Source organism: Neopsephotus bourkii, unplaced genomic scaffold, assembly GCF_033783945.1.
Source record: "Neopsephotus bourkii isolate Nb327-2 ecotype Australia unplaced genomic scaffold, CSIRO-AGI_Nbou_v1 NB_1634, whole genome shotgun sequence".
Taxonomy (NCBI): domain Eukaryota; kingdom Metazoa; phylum Chordata; class Aves; order Psittaciformes; family Psittacidae; genus Neopsephotus; species Neopsephotus bourkii.
In genome coordinates, this window is record NW_026902109.1 from 190,650 (window position 1) to 213,969 (window position 23,320).

Genomic DNA, 23,320 nt, shown 5'->3' on the forward strand with positions numbered 1-23,320 from the left:
TAAACCATTTACTCAGAGTGCCATCAGAAGAAACCCCCAGTGGAGCAGAGCACTGGGTCGTCCCCTCCTGCTCCTGCAAGGGCACCACTGACCCACAGGGAGGCCCCCAAAATGATGCTACCTGGTACTGGCACACCCTCTCAGCATCTTTCCCACTCTCAGTGCTTGGACACTGGTTGTAGCCCTGCAGGAACAAGACTGGCTCAGCAGGATTAAGCCCATGCAGCGGCCAAGGACAGCTATTGCTAAGCCTTTTGACAGCCCTTTGTCATTCCCAAAAGGGAGGTCAGGCTCCCTGGGAATCAATTTGCACAGCCTTCAAGTTCATATTATTTGCTGGAAAATGCCCATACTATTGGAACAATCCTAGAAAATGGGAATTTATTATACAATTACCCTGGGGGAAGTGTCAGCAACATTAATCCTATTAAAGAATTAGTAGGACAGGGTTGCAAGAAATGATACGGAGAAAACAGGACCCTGCCAAAAAGCAGGAGCCCCTATTAGGAATGTCCCTGTGTTGATAGCATCACACAATGGGAGCAAATAGAAAGACGTAATGTACATATAATGAGGATTGTCATGTCCTCCCTAGCCCTTTCCACTGCCCCAAAGAAGATGCATCAGGACTCTCAACAAGCCTTTTCATCTCTGGCATGGCTGGGTGGATGCTCAGTGCCTGCTCTAATGGTGGAGGCTGGCACTGTTTCCAACAGGTCCCTTCTGTCTTTGCCATCAGCTTTCCTGTTTTTCAAAGAGAAATGAGGGAGAGAACAGTGAGCTGGCCCAGTTCCATATTCCTAAACTGTTCTTGGTGCAACCACACTCACGCAAGCCAGTCTTGCAAAACTTTTGTAAGAAGAATATTTTAAGCTTGGTCAGTTTGGGAAAGAGTAAAGCTTACAAATAAATCCCTCCTGAGATGAAAGAATCTAAGCCATTGATGCCTGGGTTGTCTTCAGCCAACAACCTGCCCCCCCAAAATGAAGGCAAAATGAAAATCCTGGCAGCAAGAGCGAGGGAGAAGAAAGGACCTGCCTCAAAGCAGGCAGGAGGGGAGAATCATTTCCAGGATGTGCCAGTGATACACATGGGGTTTGGCTGCTCTGAAAACTTGTTTAAGGCACCATTTTGTTAGCTGAGATGGTTTACAAGGCACTTTCTTGCACTATGGGAGAAGATCAAGCAGTTCTGGCTTAGGAGGACTCTGCTCCTGTCTATTTGCCTGGAGAAAACCTTCTCTGCTTGTATGACTGGATCAGCACTGATGAAAGACCCAACATGGCACCTGCATTTTTAATTTCCACTATGACTTTGAGGAGATGTCAAGCAAAGAGTAGTAAAATAGTGGCCAATACAACACTCAGACTCTGGTTTCCTTGTCAGATGAAAAAGACTCATTTGGATTTGACCCATGAGTGCTGCACACAGACAACTAGCTGGAAAAAGAAACAACAGATTGAGGATTATCTGCCTGGGAGAAAAGTCTAGTGAAATATTGTGCTGGATTTCCTCAGCACCCTTTTCCTAGCCATCCTCTTCCATTCTTATTTTCCCTCCTAAACACTAAGCGGTTTGCACATGTGAAAGCTGTTGCCTGTATCCTGAAGTCAAACAAAACTCATTCCCTCTTCATTATCAGTGATGAAAAAGTGTAAAGAGTTGCTGGTCATGGCAGATCTCAAATGCAGCTTTCACAGATTCTAAACTTGAGTTTTATTACATGGGGAATTTTCCCTCTGAAGGGCTAAACGACATTTTAAGGAACTGCAGTATTTGGTATTTCTTTATAGAGGACCAGGACACCTTTGTGTTTCACCTGTTCCAGCGCATGAATTACTGTTTATCCAAGCTTAATTTTGTTTTAGCTTGGGCAATGTTTTCAATCAGTCATTGATTAGGGTAAGTCATGAGTTTTTTGGTTTTTTTTTTTTTTTTGATTTTGATATGTTTACATGGCAAAAACTGTCTCTTGCTCGATGTCGCTATGACATACTGGCACACCCAGTCCCTCCCAGGTGTGTTTTCATCCTCCTACTGTGTGGGAGAAGGGTAGCTGGATGCGGTGCAGCTCTGCTATCTCCCTGATCTGCTGGCTAGCACCCACCTTGGGGAGATAACGAATGCCTGAAATGTGGGAACAGCTTTAATCAGACCTTGCAGATCTTCCCACACTGGGGAACAGACCCACAGGAAATTAGACTCAGTGCACACAGGTATCCCACAGCCACTGTGGGCACCACAAAATGCTTTTGACCTTTTAGTATGGAAAAACCCCAGTGTTCTCATATTAACAAGGCAGAGTTTGTGAAATGTGAGGTATGAAATAGGGTGTGAGGCAACAGGGTTCATAAAACTAAATTTTATAATCTTTCTAACTTGAGAAGATGATGTCCACAGGTTGCTTCCAAGCTGAATTGTTCTCTTATTCTAACTAAGATTTTATTAGTAACATCTGACTTCTCACATCTCCAGAACTCTTGATATTACAACAAAGAATGTGAAGACCAATGCCCAAGAAGAGCCCCTGGATAGCGAAATAAAAGCAGACGTCCAAGTTTGCACCAACACTGCACTCTCTGGTCTTGCAGCTCTCAGGGCAGGATGCATGCACTCCAGCTCTGCATCACATTTTCCCTGCAGAAGGGTAATCACAGAATCAGGTAGGTTGGAAAAGACCTGTAAGATGATCAAGTCCACCACTAAACTACGTCGTAAGGGCCTCATCTGCAGTTTTTGAGTGTGACTGAACCACTGCCCTGGGCAGCCTGTTCCAATACCTGATCACCCTTTCGGTGAAGAAACTGTTCCTAATTGTTCCTGTTTAAACCTTCCCCCGGTGCATCCTGAGGCCATTTCCTCTTGTCCTGTAACTTATTACTTGGGTGAAGAGACCAAACCCCTCCTCACTACGACCTCCGTTCATGCCAGCGTGAAGCGCAACCTCACCTCCTGGTGGTCAAGGTTACGCCTGGCCCAGCTCCGTCAGGATGCCAGCCAGATTTAGCATGAGAACTTTTCACCCCTTATCTGCTCGCAGCAAGATGCTGATGCCGGCTGTTCTGGGGTTTGTTATTCGGTTACATGCCTGCAGAAGGCTTCTAGGAACAACGTTATACGGAAAACCAGTAGCTCTGACAGCGACGAGCGTCCCGACCCGTGTCCCGGGCGATAAGGAGCACTGTGCTTGCTGATAACCACCCCCTACACACACGTCTGTCGACAACACCGACCGTAAGAGAACACCCACCCCCGCCGCGCACAAGATGGCGCCGCGGGATGACACGGCGGTCACGTGACGCGCGGTGCAGCCCGCCCCGCCCGCTGCCTCCGCCGCCGCCGCACGGGACACAGGGCAGCAGCAGCCGCTGCCGCCGCCCAGGGGATCCGCCCGCTCGGCGGCCGTGCCGGCTCGACCCGACCAGCTCCGCAGCGGGGCTTTGCGCCGCACGGTGAGCAGCGACCCGCGCCGCCGCCTCAGCGTGGGGCCGGGCAGGGAGGTCGGACACAGGCCGGGGGGTGGTGGCAGGACGGGGCAGCGGGTGACAGCGGTAAGAGGCCGCGGCCGCCCGAGGCGGGGCCGTATAGCGGCGAGGCCGGACAGCGGTTCGGGGGTACCTGTCAGCTCAGCCTGGCGGAGGCCTCCGCAGCCCCGGAGGATCCCGGGAGGGTGTCCAGGCCCCCTCAGCCCCAGGGGTCTCCCTTCTGGGGAGCTCGGGTCCGCTCCGCACGGGGGCCCTGGGAGAAGTGTGGTCTCCTCAGCTTGGGGGTATCTCGGCCCCTCAGCACTGAGGGGACTGCAGCTCCCCCACCAGAGACCTCCCGGGCCCCGGAGGCTGAGAGGGCTACAGCCGCCTGAGCTGGTGGGACTGAGACTTCAGCTTCCTTGCTCCCCCTGAAGCGCTGGTCCCGTCAGCTGTGATGCATGGTCAGGTCTGTTCCTTTCCTCAGGGTGTCTGTAGTGGAGGGTCCAGTCCCCTAAGCCCCAGAGGGCCCTGGGGACATGTGGTCTTCTCAGCTTAGGTGGGACTGTGGGTCTGAACCCGATCTGCTCAGTTCAAGTAGGCCCCCCCCTCAGTCCAGGGTTTGCCTGGTACCCTCACTTCTCTGAGGTGCAAAGGCAGACTGCTTCTCACTCCAGAAGAAGCTGGAGAAGTCCACAGTGAGTGGGGAGATCTTTCCTATCTGATGACTTAAAGGGCTACAGTGGTGGCATTAAGGCTGCACCACCACCCTGGGTTTGAGGCTTGCTGGGTGACCAAGGCTCGAGTATCTCAGGGATGAAGAGGCTGGAAGTCAGAATGAAGGGTGAGAGAGGCCTCACCATCAGTGGCAACCTGCCAGGCAGGTGTGCTCCCTGTTTGTGAAGCTGCTTGCTGACTGTGAAATTGCTTCTGATTGATGCACTGCATTACTTGGATTTTTTACTTGGATCTTTTTATTGTGTTCCTGCTGGAGGCCCTGTTTTGATCAGGGTTTCTAATTTATTCTGTCTTGTGTTAAAACCTCATTAAAGAAGGCCTTGGTGCCTGAAGGCACTGTAAATACATGAGGCAAGGATGGAGAGAGAGAGGAGAATATTATTTGTAAAAATGGGAGCTCTGCTATGTTGACGTCATGCTGATGAGCCTTCCTGATGGATGGAACCTTTCTTAGCAGAGATGGAAATGGGATGTCCATGAATGTTCTTGTGTCACTTGCACTAACGGTAGTATCAACACATTGTAATGTGATGACAGGTTTTGTAGTAGTTCCTTCAGACTCCATTCTGCCACTTCATGTCTGCCACTTCATGAATGTGATTTCTGTTGATTTTCATACCTGTTTGCAAACCAGTATAGAATACAAATGCCTGTGATGCCTGACAGTGGAATTCAGTGTAAGCTCTACTGTTGATCTTGGTGGGTTTGGGTTTGTCTATGTTTGTTTGAGGAGCGGATATTCCACTGGTAATGTGTGCTTCTGTTTTATTTTGTGTATTATTTTGGTGGGTATTGGAATTGCTTTAGCTTTGTGGAGTTGTTCAGAGTTTAGAAACTGAACCCTGGATGGTGGGAGACAAAAGATAAAGTCTACCTTTACAATAAAGGTAATAAAACTCCTTTAAATACAGAGAGATTGCCTTGATTTTCAGGGTTTGTGTATGTGGAGCAGAATTAAATTTAGCTCAGATGCATTTAAACTGTGTTTGATTTTTAACAAACAGTGATTGCCAAATAATTTCTCACTCTTTTGTCTTTCACATATCAACCCAGAGGCAACATGCCTCCACATGTTTCATTACCTCTTAATGAAAACTTGTGACACTTCTAAATTAAATAAATCAAAGTATGTGGATCATTTTCAAGACTTGGAGGTATTAATGAATACTACTTGACTACTCAGAGTTAACGGTACCCTTAAAAGGCAGTGGGTTGTTAATAGCACCTTCTACAGACCTGTTCTCCATGTATATTATTGCTTCTCTCAACACCTGTCCAGCTTGAATAGGTGCTGCTTTTAATTAAATAATTATTGAGTTCTCTTGAACTGAACATACGGAGGAAAAACAGATAGGCTGTGGGTGATGACAACTTAAAAATGCTTCCCATCTTCTGTTTGCTGCTGCTCTGTGTTGTTCAGTGCTGGTTAATTGGTGTGCTAAAAATGGGTGGCCTGGGACTTAGATTTAATAGCTATTCCAGCCTGGCTGTAAGGAATGGTTGATGAATTACAGGCTTTTTAACTGGGGCAATGGGGCACCCTGTAAAAAATGCTCAAACAAAAATAATCCAGATCCTTGTTCTCCAGCTTGTTTGGAGTTAAAAAAAAGGCGGTGTAACACTGTCAAAAAAAACCCAACCCCAAACTAAGAGAATTGTACATGGTCATTTTTGTTGAATGTGACATGAGATCCTTCCCTTGTGGTGTGGTTCACAGAGACACATGTTGTGCAAGAAGGATTTTTAAGGCTTCACAGTGAGGTAGATCCACTGTTGAAATAGATCAGAGCACCTGAATGATTCAAGTGCAGCACAACAAAGCCAATGGAACATGGAAAAAGTGCTCCAAAATAGAGGTGAGCTTAAAATAAGCTCAAAACTCTGGGTTTTGAGAGGTGGGGTTTTGGTGGGTTTTGTTTTTAGTGGTATGATTTTGTGTGTGTGTTTTGTTTTGTTTTTTTGTTTGTTTTTTTAATAGCAATCAGAGGTTCATGAACTGAGCTCCCATGTACTGTCAGTGTTTTCATAGGATCATAGAATGGTTTGGAAGGCAAGGGACCTTAGAGCTCATCCAGTTCCAGCTCCCCTGCCACAGGCAGGGACACCCTCCACTAGATCAGGTTGCTCAAATCCCCATCCAGCCTGGCCTTGAACACTGCCAGGGATGGGGCAGCTACAGCTTCTCTGGGTCAGTGCCTCACCACCCTCACAGGGAAGAACTTCTGCCTAATATCTAATCTAAATCTCCCCTCTGTCAGTTCAGAGCCATTCCCCCTTGTCCTATCCCTGCAGGCCCTTGTAAAAAGTCCCTCTCCAGGTGAAGGCCCCCTTACAAGTTGGGGAAGGCTGCTGTAAGGTCTTGTCCCCAGAGCCTTCTCTTCTTCAGGCTGAACAAGCCCAGCTCTCTCAGCCCTGTCTCCAGCCCTTGGAGCATCTTTGTGGCCTCCTCTGGACTCACTCAAGCAGGTCCATATCCTCCTTATGTTAAGGGCCCCAGAGCTGGATACGGCACTGCAGGTGGGGTCTCACAGGAGTGGAGTAGGGGGGCAGAATCCCCTCCCTCAACCTGCTGGTCATGCTTCTTTTGCTGCAGCCCAGCATATGATTTTCTGAAGGATTTGTTGCTATTGGAGCCTTTTTTGCACCCAGGACACCAGCACACAGATAGGGGCAGGCAGCCTTCCGAAGGCTGAGATACTGCATGACTCGTGTGCTGTGGATTGGAAACTCTGGCTTTTAATACATTTTGTATTCCCAAAGTGTGTGGCATCATTCAAGTTAATAATTAAGTTTTCCTTGTCTTGCCCCGTTTGCTCCCCAGAAGGCTGGGGGAAATGCAGCAAACTGGAGAAAGTGTGAAACCTACTGGCATCTTGTGGCTCTTTCATCCCAAATATATTGTATGCTTTTGAAAATCTACTTGGCAGAGGCTGTGTTTGGGTCAGGTTAGTTGTGCTTGGTTTTTGTTGATGAAATGAACATATCCTAATAAGCTACTAGGTGTAACTGGTTTCCCTGTCCTTTGTATAGGTCTTAACATAAGTGAATATTTAAACATCCATGAAACTACCACCTGAGCTTTGTTCTTACAGATCTTAACCAAGAGTGTCAAAAAAAAAAAAAAAAAAGTCGAATTTAAGAGACTACAACAACTCTCTTAAAGAAATGCAGCTTTTAAAATGTAGTTATTGCTGTTGCTGGTCTTTATAGTTCACTCATCCAAATCACAGGAGCAAGATTTGTGTTAAGCAGAACGTCCTGTTGATGCTTCTTTCATTGGTCTGTGGAGTGCTGCCCTGGTATCCAGTTGCACATCCATATTCAGAGAAGAACACTAAAATAAATCTTTATTGCAAAAGCATCTTCACTAACCATAGGTTTTGCTTGTGCTAATTTGTTTATATTTAAGCAAATAAAAAAATATATAAAAATCTCCCTCTGCTTAATCATCACTCTAGAGGTTTTTTCTCAGACTTCCCAGCGTGATCTGCCTTCTGTCTCCCTGAGTTTTTGAAGCTCTTCGGAGGTAGCCTGCTTTATTTAAATGGAATTAAGGTGAAGCATATTGCCACATGTAAAAAAAGACTTAAAGGGATCCCTAAAGTCCAGTATCTTAGGTTTTTCTAATGCAGGAGGCATAGCTGTGTGAAAACTTGCAGCTTTCTTGGCAAGTTGGTGAGGTGCAGGTGTGCAGTGGGGAGGCACAGTAGCAGAATTCCTCAGGTCTGCTCGTTGGGCTGGCTTCTTGAGGTCTACTGTTGTGTCCTTAGCCATTTGGGACACAAGGCTTGGAAAACTTAGTGCTTCTGTGGGCATCAGTTAGTGTGGGACTACAGAATGGTGGTGAGTGGGGCTGTGTTGCCTAAGCGTTCATCAGAAAAAGAGGTAGGAGGAATCAGAAGTAAAAACAGCAGAAGAGGTTGTAATTCCCATCTTAAGAACTGAAACAGCCTTACATTAGGTGTATAACCCCCAAAACCTAGCCTTTTGGAAGGAGATCTTGCTGAACAGAGCAGCTGCTTTACTTCTTTGCTCTCAAATTATGTGCAGCCATAGCTGTGTGGTGCTTTTGCAGCCTTGGTTTCAGAAGGATTTTTAATAGCTGTCATCTTTTCCTGTCCAGTGCAGTGTACACCTTTAATTTCCTTGACCAAAAAAAGAGTATTGCCTTTCAGAGTGTCTTACAATTTTCATTGCTGGTCCATTAGTGTATTAGCTTAGCTTTGTATGTGTTGAATGCCATTAAATGTCACTTGCAAATTTTATGTTGGGAGCACTGAGACTTCTGCTAATTGAATTTAAAGTCTTATACCTGAATTGTTAAAATGGCAGATTCAGACAATTGAAATACTTTAATGGGAGGGTGTATAAGCATTTGCGAATTTGCTCTTGTAGGTGAATCTAACAGTGCATTTGTGCAGATTCATGGGGAGATGCTGAGCAGACAGATTAGGTTTCAGTGGGGCTTTACTATTTGTTTTTTTTGTTTTATTATGGTGTGGTGACAGCTGGCAAGATTCAGTATGTTGAAAGTCTTCATGCTTGACATCTGTTCAGGGTCATTGTTAACACTGGCTTTAAATATTTTTATAAAAATGGTAGATTATGGAGCCTTCCTCTGTTCAAATTAAATTTATCCTTCTGTAGCCGTAGTTTTAGGTACTAATGGAGAAAGGGTAATCGTTTAAGCTGTTGGTCCTTAAACTCCTTTGTGCTTTCTTTAGTTGTCTGCAGGCCAGATTTTTTTTTTTTTTAATGCATGAAGTATCACCCTTTGCACCTGAAAGTCTGTTTGTTTGTTGTTGGTTTGTTCTTTTTTTTTGTTGTTGTTGTTTTTTCTCTTTAGGAGACAGTCTACAAAAAAAACTCTGGCATTAACACTTTTTATTTATTCATTCATAACTTAAGCAAAAGAACCAAGGATTAGATAGAGAGACAGCTCTCACCACCTACAGGAGATCCTACTGCACAAGGTAGATATTACCCATTATTGGAAGGAGTCATAAAGATTCTTACTAGGCTTTCTTAGTAGTATAAGTCTATGCCTCCCTAGATAGCATAATGCTTTTAAGAAGTTTGTCTTGAAACACTTTCATAAAATCTCTTGATACCACACTTTGACCTTCTGCCACTAAGCTGCATTTCACATGGGCTTCTGGCATGAGCTCTCCTGCCACTTTCAAGTAAAAAATTTACCAGGCATTGAAAGTTTGACTCTGCAGTTGAGCACTGTGCCAAGCTATAAAAGCCCTATTTGTACACAGAATACATTTTTGCTTGCTAGAAAGGCTTGGGTAGCACTTCAGTAACTGAATAGGAATGGCTTTAAATCTACATACTAATGAAACAGCTCCATCTAGATCGAGCTATAGTGTCTCTTCTGCTCTGAAGTCTGTACTTTGTCTTCCTTGTGCCCCTGCTCTTCTGCACAGAGTTATATGTAGTCAGATTATATTGCTCTGGAAAACTTTGTCAGGGAAGTTAAATTAAGGGTATTTGAAGGCTTAAAAATTATTCCTGCTGTTACAATGATGAAAAAGACCTGGAAAGTGCCTTGAGGGCAGTTGCTGCAAAAATACCTGCTTGGCTATGCTAACTGCATACAATTTTCAGAGTGTGCTCACCGTTCACTGATGTAGTAACTTCAAGATGGCCACCTTTCAGTGCATGTGCTGTTGGCCAGCTCGACTAGTGATGGTGCATCAGGGCTCAAGATCCACTTGCTTTAAATGGGAGTGGAAATCCAGTGCCAGAAGGTGAGTCAGGCAATAGGCAGCTCAGGGTGAGATTTGCCACTTACAGAGGGTGCATGAATAAAGTGACAATGTTCTGTGGATTTTGAGTGTCTAGGGAATACAGTGTTACTCTAATAGTTAAGTGAACAAGACTTGGAGGAAGGAAGAGGAACATATGTGTTCTTCTCAGAATGCTGAAGTTGGTCATTTGTGGGGCAGGGTGCTGAGAAGAAGCAGTGTAGGGGGTAGGTGGTGTTCAGAGCAGCACTGTGAACAACACAAGAACAGGCAAAAAAAGGGTGAATGAAAGCATATGTAGGTCCCAACGAAACGCCTTGAGAGAACATCTTGTTCTGTTTCCACCAGTACTTTTGGGATGCCAGCGTATGCATTTAATGGAAACACGGTTTTTATGGAGATTCGCTGTCCTAGAAGAAGTTTGCATTTGCCAAAAGCAACATTTAGTAACGGGCTAGGGTTTCTTCTTGAAATAGTGCAAAAGCCTTATTTTGCAGTAATGAGCAATTGGCCACAAATTAACAAAATGACTTGTCAGATACTGCCTTTGGTTTTGTGCATATGCAATTTCCTATTTCAGTTTTTCTCCTTTTCAAAATGTAAATAAATTGGTAGAAAAAGCCATTAGCTGTTTTCTTCCCTGTGCCTGTCCAACTGAGCTGACATTCTCAGTGGATTACCAGTCACTCCTTAAAGATCTTGACTTCTGAATGATGCTGCTTAACTCTCATTTCATCATGGCACAAGTGAATTGACAGTAATTTTATAACTGCCTACAGGGAACTTTCCTTAGCCATTTTATTGAGTGCCTGCCAATCTTAAAAATCCTTTTATCATTATTCCCATTAGAAGACTTCTTTGCTAATATTGCACAAAGCACTTAAGAGGTTAAAAATGAATTGTTTGCGTTAACTTTGTAATCCCTCTCACACTGGTAATAGTGCTTTAATACTGTCCATTCGTAGCTGGATATGAGCAAATATTTTAAATAGTTGTTCACTCTACAAACAATGTTTATTGGCTTTATAGATGGTTTTGTATTTTATTCATTAATGATCTGGGAATCTTGTTTCCATGTTCAGGACTTCCTTTCTGTTCTTTTCATAGCTGTAGCCTGAAAGCAGAGTATACACTAGAAATCATAAGGAATTGCTCTATTCCTTCAAGTGGTTCTACTGTAATACCTATGTGTTGAAATTCAACCTGCAAGATGCAATGCCATGCTACTAAATTAATTACTTGTGTTTATTTGAAGATTGGATAATAACCCAGTCAGGGTTTGGCCCTTCTGCTACAAGCTTTACAAAATTGCGAAGCAGATAATGCTTTGCTGCCTCTGTTTAGCTGTGCTTTTCAGCACACGTTGAGAATGGGGTTGGTTGTTAATGTGTTTCTGTCACATGCAGCTGGGGGGATGCTGAAGCTCCAGCCTTTTCAAGGTGAAGATTCGGAAGTCAGGTCTCTCAGCATGTGCATAATTCATCATAGCGAATTAAAAAGCCAGAACAGCTTGATAATTATGAAAATCCAAGTGACATTTGAGTTTGTTTACCTGATTTCAAGAAAATTAAATCTAGTTTTAGACTGCTTAATAAATATAATTAATAAACTATATCTGGATACTTTAAAGCACAAATAGGTTTGGAAAGACAATTTTTATACTGTGTGAGAAGGATTCATTTTTTCTGTGACCTGTGTCAAGGTGAAGCCTATATATCTTTTGTAGGTAAGGTGCTACTGCTTGTAATTGTCTTGTGTTTCCAGCTGTGTTGTGCATAGTTGGACCTTACAGGGTGAAGTAATTTCAAAGTAGCTGAATATATAACTGGACAATCCAATAAATACACCTTACCCCTTTTTGAACAACAGAAAAAGTAACTGCACCTCATAGTCCTGGTTACTCAGGCGTAGATGGGGCACACAGTTCGGTCCTATCTGTTTTGTAAGTTCATGCACAGATGTTATCATTAAGACTTTGACTAACTGCAGGGTGTTTAATGTGCATGCAAATGCTAATAAGGATGGCATGCTAGTTTCTAAAGGATCCTAGCTGATTTATTGCGAGTTTTCATTTAAGTAGCAATGAAAATCTTTTTGATGTTTTCAGTATGTGGATCAAGTCCAGATGTTCACTGGAGATGAACTGCTTGAATTTTCTACAGTGAGGGAGTCTAGTTTTCTTTGGTGCATTACTCTGGGCTGGTGGTGGCAGGGTGGCTTGTGGTAGGCAGAGGCTTCCCTGACTCAGTGACCTAGGTGAGATATGAATGACTTGGGGCTGTAAGCTGTGATCCCTATCACTAAATCTCTTCTTTTAGGTTGAAAGGCTGCAGGTTCAATTCCCAAAGGTTCAGGTGGATCTGTTCAAAGTGAGCTTTCTGAGCTGAATTGATTCATGGTTGTCATGGAGCTGGTTGGTTGTTGGTTGTGGTTTTTTTTCCTCTCCCCCTTCTCCTCAGCTCCCCAGTTGCCAGTGTTAAAGGGTGTCCCACGAGGTTTTGGAGAAGTGTGTTGTGGTTTACCTAGCAAAGTAGGACCTTATCAAGAGGGAAATAGTAACACACTGAATATCAGCACGTGGGATCATGCCCACATTGTCTGCTCTCATTAGCGCTGTAGTAACTAACTTTTCTTTCAGGTCTGTGTCATGCAAAATATCAACGGCAATCTCTGCATCACTGAGGTGGAATAACTTCTGCAATGACTGTGTTGACTCCATCAACAAACTTTCTTTATGACTGATGTGGTTTTGAGTTGTGGTTTATTCCCCCCCCCTTTTTTTTGAGAAAACACCATGAGAGGCAATTGTGTGTCTGTAGTAGACTAAACTGAAGTCGGTATAAATGTGCTCCAGGTTTAGTTCTTGCATCCTTTCATCTTTGCTCTTAGTGTTGCTAATAGTTGATAAAAGAGGCAACATAAACTTCACCTATTAGAAAGAAGACATCTTCTTAATTCCACAGACACTTCAAAGTGAAATGCCTGAAGCAGGGTGGTGAAATGCTGGCACAGGTTGCCCAGAGAGGTGTCGGATGTGCCATCCCTGGAGACATTTGAGGCCAGGCTGGATGTGGTTCTGGGCAACCTTACCTAGTTGAATCTTTAAGGGTGACTTGGAGTAGATGAAAGGACCTTTGAAGGTCTTTTCCAACCCAGACTATACTATGATTCTATGACTAAGTATTTGAAGAGTGGATAATGTTGATGTTTCTGTATTTATAGCTTTAAAAGTGTGTGGAAAATAAAAATAAATATAAAGAGGAGTGATCTCTATATTGCTTTCTCTGGAGGCAGTATTAGTCTCTTCTGAATTTGAGGATTTGTGTCCTTTCAAGGACTGCTTTAAAAACATTTAACTTTTTATAAAGCAGGGGTGAATTATTCTGTGGTCATTTATATAAAGTGACTTGGCTGCATGCTTAATAATAACCTACATATTTTATTTGTGCTGTTCTTATTTTTAAACTAGGATCTCAAGTCAGTCTCTTAAAAGACAGATGGTTTTGTACAGGCCATGTTAGGTTGTCTTGAACAAAGTACCTTCCTTATTTTTAATTGGCACTTTTATTGCTATGATTTACGTTCACAGGATGAGGGCAGCACTGTTCCTCCAGTGGCTTAGGCAAGTGCACTTAGACAAGTGGCTTAGTTTTAACTGCAGGGAGGAAGAGGAGTGGAGTGTTTGTTTGTAAGCACAACTTTTAATGAAAGTATTCTCAGCATGACTTTGCAAGTATTCCCAAGTTAAATCTGCCAGTTGTGGTTTCTGTCGTCAAGGTGGGTAGAGGTTTGTACAAGGCTCAGGAATGCGACTACAGTCATATACTTTCAAATCACTTATTAGAGTATCCTTCTGGCCTTCCTGGACTGCTGGTCTCACGATTTCTGCGTGTCTTCCTCCTCCTCGTGTCCATTCACACCTTTTCGAGCCCCTGCCGTGTCCTGTGAGACCTGTGCTGCCACCACCTTCCCCCTGGGCTCACAGATATCCTTGAGAGGTGGCTGTTAACCTGAGGGGCATGTGGAAGGAAACACAAACCTGGTCTCTCCAACTGCTTGTCATAAGAGGAGGAACAGCAGTGGGTTGTGAGGGAGCCCCAGCTGAGTGCATGGGGGAAATTGAAACCCACTGCCCAGTCACAGAGTTGCATCTGCTGCTGTGGAAGGAGAGTGCCTTGGCTCTTGCTCAGAAGGGGTTAGTCATGGCCCCACTGGAACACATGGTGTAGGTACCAAGGACTCCTGACTTGCTGATGGGGACCTTGTGTTTGGGGCTTCTGATAAGATGACAAGGGAATGAGAGCTTGATAGTTATCAACAGCTGCCTTTGCTGGATCAGTCACCAGGTTTGTGTGTGTTGTTTATATACTCAAATGTAGGAATATTGTTCTGGCAAGCGCATTGCCAAGCTCAGATTCCCTTTTCATGCTCACATGCAATTAACTTCCTAAAAATTTCAGGGAGGGGATGAAAATGTTACAACTGGTAATAATCCATAGCTGATCAAGTGTAAAGTGTGGGCTGTTTTTTTTGAATGGGTGTTAAAGCAGGAAAGTAAACCTGTGTTGGTAAGGTCAGCATAAGAAATTTAGGGTATGTGTTGCTTTTCTTGTATATTATTCATAGAGAATGTTTCCTTTTTTCCTTACTGAAACTGCTTTTGCCGTGTGTGTCAATCCATCTTTAATCCTATATAGAAACACCCATGCCTGTGTCTGATGAGAGCAGAATCTGCTTGTGTTTTTGGGACTTAAGATATCCCTTTTGCAGGTACCAGCTCAGCAGTTAAACTTATTACAGTAATTCTGTTGTGCCATTCAGGTTATTTCTCACCCTTCCCCCAGTCAGGCTGTTCAGCAAGCACCCTCCAAGCACGGAGTTGTGGGGAGCATGGGAGGACGCTTTGCAACGATTACTGCCCCCTCTTTTAACAACCAAAAAGCAGTGTGTAGAGCTGCAAAGAGGGAGGATCCTCATCCTGCTTCTTGCAAGTGTGTGTGTTTGGATTTTCACCAAGCTGCGTGTGATAAACCAGAATAAAACTTAACCACTGAAGGCATCCCAGTTATGTTCCCGCCCAGGTCATACGTGCCACTTGTGCCGTGCTTGCTCTGCGAGAGATCAGCCTGCATGTTTACATCCAGAAGCTCGACCAGGATGACAGTTTTTAGTTTCAAGATCTGCTTTTCCCAGCAAACGTATGTGTAAGGCTGGAGTCAGGGATAAGCATCACCCGAGGGCAGAGTACGGCAAGGCAGGGGAGAGAGAGATGGCTGCAATTTCTGGTTGTGCAGGGCTGCCTCTCCTCCCTCCCCGTGGAGGGGATGATCCCATTCGAGCAATCAAGGGAAATTGGCAGTTTTTTAGCAAGCCTCAGGACTTTGCAGATGACTTTTAGAAGGGTGGAACAGATTCCTTCTCCTGACCCTGAGGTGTGTCTAGTTTTGGGGCCTGTGGCTGGGGGGGAGGTAGATGCAAAAAACATGCTTTTGTCAGATCCGAGGCAAATCTGCAGGATAAAGGTTTCTTTTGCTGAGAAGTGGAAAATGTTGTACTACTGATAGATCTAAGGACCTGGGTGCTCCTGGCACATAATTGTTGTTTTCTTTTTTCTTTTCTTGAATTGAAAACAGAGAGCAAGCAAATCCAAAATCAAATCCTGTAAAGCAGAACTGGTGAGTTAGTATCATGTTGGGCTGTGCAACAGGAATGGTCAAGAACAGCCATTTTCAGATGATTTTGTTTAATGTTGTGATTATTTTTAATTATTTATTAATTTATTTATTTATTATGGTACCACTGCTCTTTTTGGTGTTATATTACTGTTCTGCCTTTTGAACAAGGCATCGTGGGGTCTTCTGTTCATATAGGGGAAGATCCTTTCTCCAGAGTGACTCCTTGTTCCCAAGCGTAAAATTTCTCTGTAGCCCTAGCAGCACTTTTCCCTTTTGAGGAAGATGTAGTTCAAGTTTCCTCTGTCTTTTCTGTGATTTTTAATAGAAAACATGCTGTTTTGTCCTGGCCGAATTTGCAGATACATTGCTGGAGCTCCGGTTTTCTCTTTCCTGACAATTTAGTGTGTTTGCACCTCTCATAAATAATTTGATTAACTGTTAAAACTGGAAGAGGCTGTTTGGTGTTTATAAAACTAACGGAAAACTTGAGTAACACGTGCATTATAGGAGATGGCCTCTCAAAAAGGGAAGTGATACAAAAGCTGCTAATGTTTTCCTTGTTGACAAACCTGTTTGGAAGAGATTCTAAACCCCTCACCTCTGTGCAAATGCAGTTTTCAGGCTGCTGATTTTTTTCAGGCTATTAGTATTTTTAACAGGAATAGACCAGAGCAGGGAATTCCTTCCTCTCTCTCCAATGAAGTACTTTGGTTTCTTCGGGGAACTTGTCTTTCAAAAACCACAGTTTGGTAACTGGGTGTGGTATCTTAAGTTTACCACAGAAACTGCCAGAGGAAAAATATTTCAGCAAGAGCTAAATTCGTAAAAGCCACAGTAAAACTCTTCAAAGTGTAAAAGTATTGAGGTTGCATAGTGAAAATGGAGAGAGGGTGAGGACTAACAGATGAGACATTGAGGAGAGTGAGTTGCTCATGCAGGTCAAAACTAGGTTGGTTGTACTTCTGGCTTTGGTGCCTGAGGCTTTTGAAGTAATGGTGGTGGTGTCGAGAGGGTGGCACAGTGGTTCCTCCGTCCCGAAGAGCTGCCCTGTGTCTGTCAGCGCCACGGCTGTGCCTTCCTAAGACCCGCACCTTCGGTTTGTGCAGTGGAGGGATCTTTTGTTTTGTGGCTCCTCTTTGGAAGTGGTAAAAGGTAAGTCAGAATCATAGAATAGTTAGGGTTGGAAAGGACCTTAAGATCATCAAGTTCCAACCCTCCTGCCATGGGCAGGGCCACCTTGCTCTAAACCATATCACCCAAGGCCTCGTCCAACCTGGCCTTGAACACCACCAGGGATGGAGCCTTCACAACCTCCCTGGGCAACCTATTCCAGTGCCTCACCACCCTAACAGCAAAGAATTTCCCCCTTGTATCCAATCTAAACTTTCCCTGTTTAAGTTTTAACCTATTATCCCTTGTCCTACCACTACAGTCCCTAATGAAGAGTCCCTCCCCAGCATCCCTATATGCCCCCTTCAGATACTGGAAGGCTGCTATGAGGCCTCCACACAGCCTTCTCCTCCAGGCTGAACAGCCCCAACTTTCTCAGCCGGTTTTTGAACTCAAGGTATGTATCCGTTAACTGCATTGGTAGCGATTCTCAGGCTGCTGCGGAATAACCGAGGCTTTGCGAGGTGCCGAGTAGCTGTGCAGGAGCCTCAAAGTGCGTCTTTCTCCGTTGCTTTTGTGGTCCCCGCCCGGGTTTGCTTATCGTACAGGGCTCTTTGCTCTGCCTTGAAGGCAGAAGCTTAGCAAACATAGTGCTCTTAAAAGCAAACTGTGAAAGTGTCTCTCTTTTGTAAGGAATTTCTGAATGAATACCGGTCGTCGTTTCACAGAAGCCTGGGAAGTAACCGTTCTTACCTTTTTTTTTTTTTTTTTTAACTGCATATGAGGGATTTTGCTGCAGATGCTTTTTTAATGCGCAGAAACAGCAAGATTAAAAACCAATTACCCTAGCCTGAGAGGGCTGTGGTCCAGAAAATTCATTTTCCAAGTCGATGGCTTTTAGGCCAAGACAGAAGGTAGAAAACTTTTAAGTATGAGAAACAAATTTCTGCTGTGCTTTGTTGCTGTGAAACTTGAATTACTTTCTTTATGGACACTTTGTGCCGCCCTCCAGTGACCTCTCAACTCCTCCCTGCCCCCTAGGAAGTCATCTGCCGCTTGTCAATGCGTGTGTTCAGACCACTTAAAAAGCACTGTTACTGAGATTTAGATATCATTTGCATCAGATTAGGGATGTATTGATTTTCTACACAGGATGACTGTTGCTAATCAGCCACTCTTATACACGGCTTTGTAGGCTAATTAAAGACCCAGGTGTCACTTTGTAACTTTGGTTTTTACTTGCTGTGAATTAGTCAAGTGCAAATCCATCTTGAGTTTCTTTCCTGCAGTTCATATATACGCAGGTGTCTTTTCTGGCCGCTGCAACAAAAGAAGAAAAGCAGGTGTCTTTTCTGGCCACTGCAGCAAAAGAAGAAAAGAACTTCACTTCGCAGGAGAAAAAAGCTTCTGCTGAATTTGGTGTGTATAGAAGATGACAGTAGAGCCTTGCTGGGAGTTTGAGGACTGTGGCTCCTCTGAACATGGCATATTGTCAGAAGGGTTGCTGCTGAACTTCTGTATTTTACAGCCACAAGGGATTAAACCACTTCCAGCACACAGATGGCAGGACCTCTGCTTGCTTGGCCTTCAGAGACCTAACAAACAGTCATGATTTGTGAGACTTGGCAACAGGCTGCACCTCAGCTGGGTCACCAAGCTCCTCTGCAGACCCAGCCATGGAATTTAATACTCCCAAGGGGGAAGTATGAATTGAATTACTGTGCCATTACCTGTATCATGCTGCTCTGGTGAACAGAGCCGCCTTCCAGATTCCTCCTTCTCATTGATAACTGTGGCACCAATAGAATTAGCAAAAAGGAACATGTAAGACAATGCTAGTGTAATAGCAGATGTGCTGTCTCACTTCAGCTGCTCTTAATCTCAGACTTTGAGTATGAGAGGCTGGTGAGATGTGCTGGATAAGTTTAAAAAAAAACAGACCAGACCAAACCAAAACCAACAAACCAAAATGCCTCACTGTGAAAGGAGAAGAAGGAACTGCAGCAGAGCTTCAGTGTGTCAGGCTCTGCTTGCACTTCTGGGTGGGCAAGGAGTTGAGAGGGACACAGCTGGGACAATGACCCCAACTGACCAAAGGGATATTCCATGCATTCTGGTGTCATGCTTAGCATATGAACCTGGGGGAAGAAGAAGTGTGTGTGGGAAATTTGTAGTGATGGCGTTTGTGTTTCCAAGTAACAGTTACACACAATGGAGCCCTACTGTCCTGGAGATGGCTGAACACCTGCCTGCCCATGGGAAAGAGTGCATGAATTCCTTGCATGTACTTTTCATGCATATATGTCTTTTGCTTTCCCTATTAAACTGTCTTAAACTCAACCCACATGTTTTCTCACTTTAGCTTTTCTGATTCTCTCCCCCATCTCGACGTAGGGAGTGTGAGTGAGCAGTTGTGTGGGGTTTAGCTGCCAGCTGGGGTTAAACTGTGATACCCTATTAAGCAAGAGGCAAAAAAGCAGCATTTAGTCTAGTTCATGAGGATGGTGACAGGCTCTTTGTGAGTGGCTTGTGACTATGGGGAAATCACACGTGAGGGTGACATCAGTGTGACAATATAAATCTTGCGACTGTGACTCCAGAAATGCTGAATGTGAGTTGAAGATGTAGCTGATGTAAGTAAATGTGAAATGGAATGTTTGGCGTTTTAAAGTTTGTTTTCAGCTATTGTGCCTGTGCCCATCCTTTCTTTCCCTCCTGCATGAGATGTTATAACCTAAAAATAAAATGTGTTGTGTGGGGGGAATGGGAAACGAGATGGTATGACAGATTTCAGCTTTCATTGGACCAGTGTTCGCTCTGTGCGAGAGGATTTCTTCTGGTTAGTGAAGTCTGTTTAGGTCAGAGTAATTCAGACCATTCATTGTGCAACTGAGACTGAGCTAACGCTCATCTGCTCTTCGGCCTGTAATTAATGCAAACCCCAAATAGAAAGGGGAGATTGAAGAAGGCAGAAGGTTGTTATAATTTCTCTGAGGTGTGCATAACCCTTGTAGATCTCTGAAAGAGAATGGATTTGTTTTCTGTGTCACTATCCTTATGCATTGACTGGGAAAGGTCTCTTGGTGAGGTGGTGATAAACTGTTATGCCATTGATTTAAAACACTGATAGGTCACTGGCAATATTTGGTCTGTCTGTGGTAGACAGATGACTTAATTGAAATAACCAGGATAGCTGTTCTTTTTCCAAATGTTTAGAGAAGAATTTGAGTGGACAGGGAGGCTGACGGTCACTTTTACAATCCATGACATGTAAATTCAATGGTACAAGGTAGCTTTGCCTGTTGCTCTTTGTGCTTACTGGTAAGATCTCTGTGGCTTTTAGTTTGACACACTTGACACTTGCTACAGCAAAGGTGCTGTTTGCACGCCTACTTCCATGTGTTTCAGAATTAGGCTTTCTCTCCCAGTGGGTTTGTAAGCATGTGTCTGTGGAGAAAGAGAATGAGATCTCATTTTTAAAGATTGTAGTTGTCTTGTAAAACCTGGAGCTGCTGCGTGATCCTTTTTGTATCTGAGAAGCCTGCCTTTCTGCCTCTCCTGTGCTTTCAGAGGTGAAGTATAGTTTTTCTCTCCCCCCCCCTTTTTTTTTCTTTTTCTATTTTTTTTTTCCTTTCCCCCTTTTCTTTATTTTCTCTCCCCCTCCCCCTAACTAGGACTTGAAAATCTTGTGTGACTTGGCTGCTTTTGGTGTTCCTACCTCAGGAAGTACAGCCGATAGTTTTGTATGTTGCATTTAAGCAAACCAGCTAATTTTGGCTCTTAATAGGCCTGATGTTAGCTACTTTTGTCTCCAGTGTCTGAAAAAAAAACTGGAAAATGAAGTCTGTCTGGTTTTACTGTCATGTGATGGTTGTGATGTGCTCATTATCTTGCAACTTGTTCAGTACTAAGCAATAATGCATTATTTTTTTTTTGCTTTTTGGAGCAAGACTGAAATTATCTGTGTTCACACATAAAATCTGCATGCTAGTGCCAAGGGTCTCGTCAGGAACCTGTAATAAACTTGCTAGCTCTTGCTTGAGACTCATCTAATATTTTTATACTTAAGTGTTATGCAAGACTAGTCTCGAACAAATCTTGTGGGGCTGAAGTTAACCTCATAAAGGGTAAGCACCAAGTCGACCAAGGTTTATTCAAACTTATTTCTTTTGGGGTTTTTTTGGTGTATTGGATTGTCTGGGTTTCACTGCTTTCAGTTCCTGTTTGTGTAAGGTCTGACCACACCGGGTGAATTGCAACTTTTAAGGCAGTATGATTAAGACGTATGTGAAGGTCCACGCTTTCTGTAGTACAAGACGGCTTATCAAACCATAGGGCATATTTTTCTGTGCATACATTTGTTTGTAACTTGCCGTTTTGCTACCCCAGCTTAGAATCTCCTAGTGTTTTTAAACATAAAAATGTAACATATGTAGTGTTACTTTGTTGTAAATGTTCATACAGGGAATTAAACAGAGCAGGAAAACATTTCCTTACCCGCAGGTCACTGTTTTAAAAGTTTTTTTCTTCTTTTTTTTTTTTTCTTTCCCTTTTCCCCTGTTTATATTTGGTTAATGCTACATTTGTAATGTAGCTTGAGTGAAGTTCATTGGTTAACTGGGCAGTTTATGGAAGTGAGGAACTGGTGCAGAACCAGCTTGTGGTTGGGAATTCCCTGGCAGGGTCAAACAACAAAACCACAACCCAAGGAAAACGTGCACCTGAGCTCTAGGCTGGCAAACCTGCAGAGTTAAAAAAGGAGACAGTATAGAAAAAACTAAAAAATAACTATTACAGAACCAGTGCTGGAGATAACTGTCCCCTGATCCCTCTTTCCCTTTGCCTACCCCCCAGCTTAGGTGTACTGGCCTTAGCAAGAAGGTACACCTCATCTGATTGAGCTTTTTCTCCTCTGCTAAAACAAGAATCGGGAATCAAATACGTTGAGAGCATGTCTACAGCATGTCTTTAAATGAGTGACTTCTGAGCAAAAAAGGAGATGCTTTGCCTCTTTTGAATGATAATGTTCTTAATATGCCTGTCTTCCAGTTCTTTACCCCTGGGATAAGTGAGTTGTGCTGAATTGTGATTGTTTTAAAATCTTCTCTGTCGACTGTTATGCTTTTGTCTCTGGTGACCAATATGTAGCTAATTCCTCTTGTCTCAAATAGCAGCCTAACTAATGTGCTTTAGGTAGTTTTGTTTTTAAGGTGGGCATGACAATTGTAAGACTTAAGTATAAGAGATCTGCTGGCCAGCTGGATTTCACTACTGCAAGTTAAATTGCAGACCAGGTTGCAGGGAAAACTTTTATAGTGGTTTTCCATAGCCTGCTTACTCGGGAAGACCCCCTAAGTTTTATATTACTCTGTTGCAACATCAGTTTTTTCCTGCTGATGATGCAGTGGGCTGCTCTGAACACAGAGTGAGATGGTCCCCTTGCTTCCTCCTCTGCTTGTTCTCAACCACGTTATAACGACCCTCTTTAGCATCTGTTAAGAGCATTCTACTCTGCTTTTTGTTTGTGCTTTTTGCTTTAGCAAAATCGTCTTTTATAGCTCTAAAGCCTTAAGGAATAAATTTCCTGGCAATAACTGCAGCAGTTGCAGCTCTTTACTGTGCTAATGATGAAACCTGTGTTTTTCTTTAATATTTCTTGGAGCCAAAATATTGTTTTGGAAAAAAAAAAAAAAAGAAAAAAGCATTGTGCCTTCTGTGTAAACCACTTAAAGGCAACCTTCACCCACAGTGTGGAATGCAGCCATTGTGAACGTTGCAGTGTGAGCAAGGACCTCTGCATAGTTGAGGGCCAGGGTTGGGATGTCACAGGGCAAAGTGTCGTATGTAAATGTTAATTTTGATGAGCATATCACACTCCAAACCATTTATAGTATGAAAAATTACTGGCATCTGTAACCAGATTAATTTTTATTTATAGAACAGTTCACAGTAGTTTTTCTTACCAGAATTGCCACTGAACATTGCTGCGTAGTAAGTTGCAGCAACTAGAAATGCATTTGCAGAGTGCTGGCTTAACACCAGCTCTATCAGGTTCCACTGCAGAAAAATAGACCTCAAGTGGTGGCAGAAAAGCATTGGAAAGTGAATCTGGTAGGTATGGTTTAGCACTGACACTAGCAGATGTGTATTGTCCCACTGTTAACCAGTGGCATTATCATTTGTCATTCATGGTCAGCTCTGTCACCTGTTGGGAGAATTGCTGTTCTGTCCTTTTATTCTGTAGGCTGTTTAAATACTAAAGAAAATATGTAGTATGTTGTTGTCATTTGTTGAATGTTGCTAGCAGCATTAGAGGCCAAACTTTTTTGATATTTAGATATTTATGCTTTACCAGAGATGATTTACATTCATGAAAGAATGTAACTATCAGTTGTTCTGCCACTTGAAGATATTAATATGACATCTTAGGAATCATGAAGAAGCCTCTTGAGATGAAGTCTATTTTTGTATATTTTTTCTTGCACAGAAAAGGCACATTTCTCGTATTTGTTATTTTACAGTAAAGGTTTTCTAAAACATCTCCCATATGTTATTACAGAGAAGTGTCTTCAATCTGTGG

At 43.4% G+C, this 23,320-nt stretch overlaps 1 protein-coding gene and 1 long non-coding RNA gene across 3 annotated transcripts in view; one reads left to right on the forward strand and one right to left on the reverse strand.

The window, feature by feature from the left end:
• Positions 1–1,701: 1,701 nt before the first annotated feature.
• LOC133223298 (uncharacterized) lies at positions 1,702–3,197 on the reverse strand. Its single transcript, XR_009728517.1, has 2 exons — positions 2,950–3,197; positions 1,702–2,637 (listed from the first exon to the last, which is right to left on the reverse strand). It is a non-coding gene; the product is annotated as an uncharacterized LOC133223298 (long non-coding RNA).
• A 133-nt stretch (positions 3,198–3,330) lies between these two features.
• The window catches only part of SGMS1 (sphingomyelin synthase 1), a 103,154-nt gene continuing 83,164 nt past the window's right edge, over positions 3,331–23,320 (forward strand). Inside the window, exon 1 of one of the 2 annotated variants that reach the window (XM_061373849.1) lies at positions 3,331–3,452. The gene's annotated coding sequence lies outside the window, so the exon portion shown is untranslated. The remainder of the gene's footprint in view (positions 3,453–23,320) is intronic. The other variant, XM_061373848.1, reaches the window with a different exon arrangement.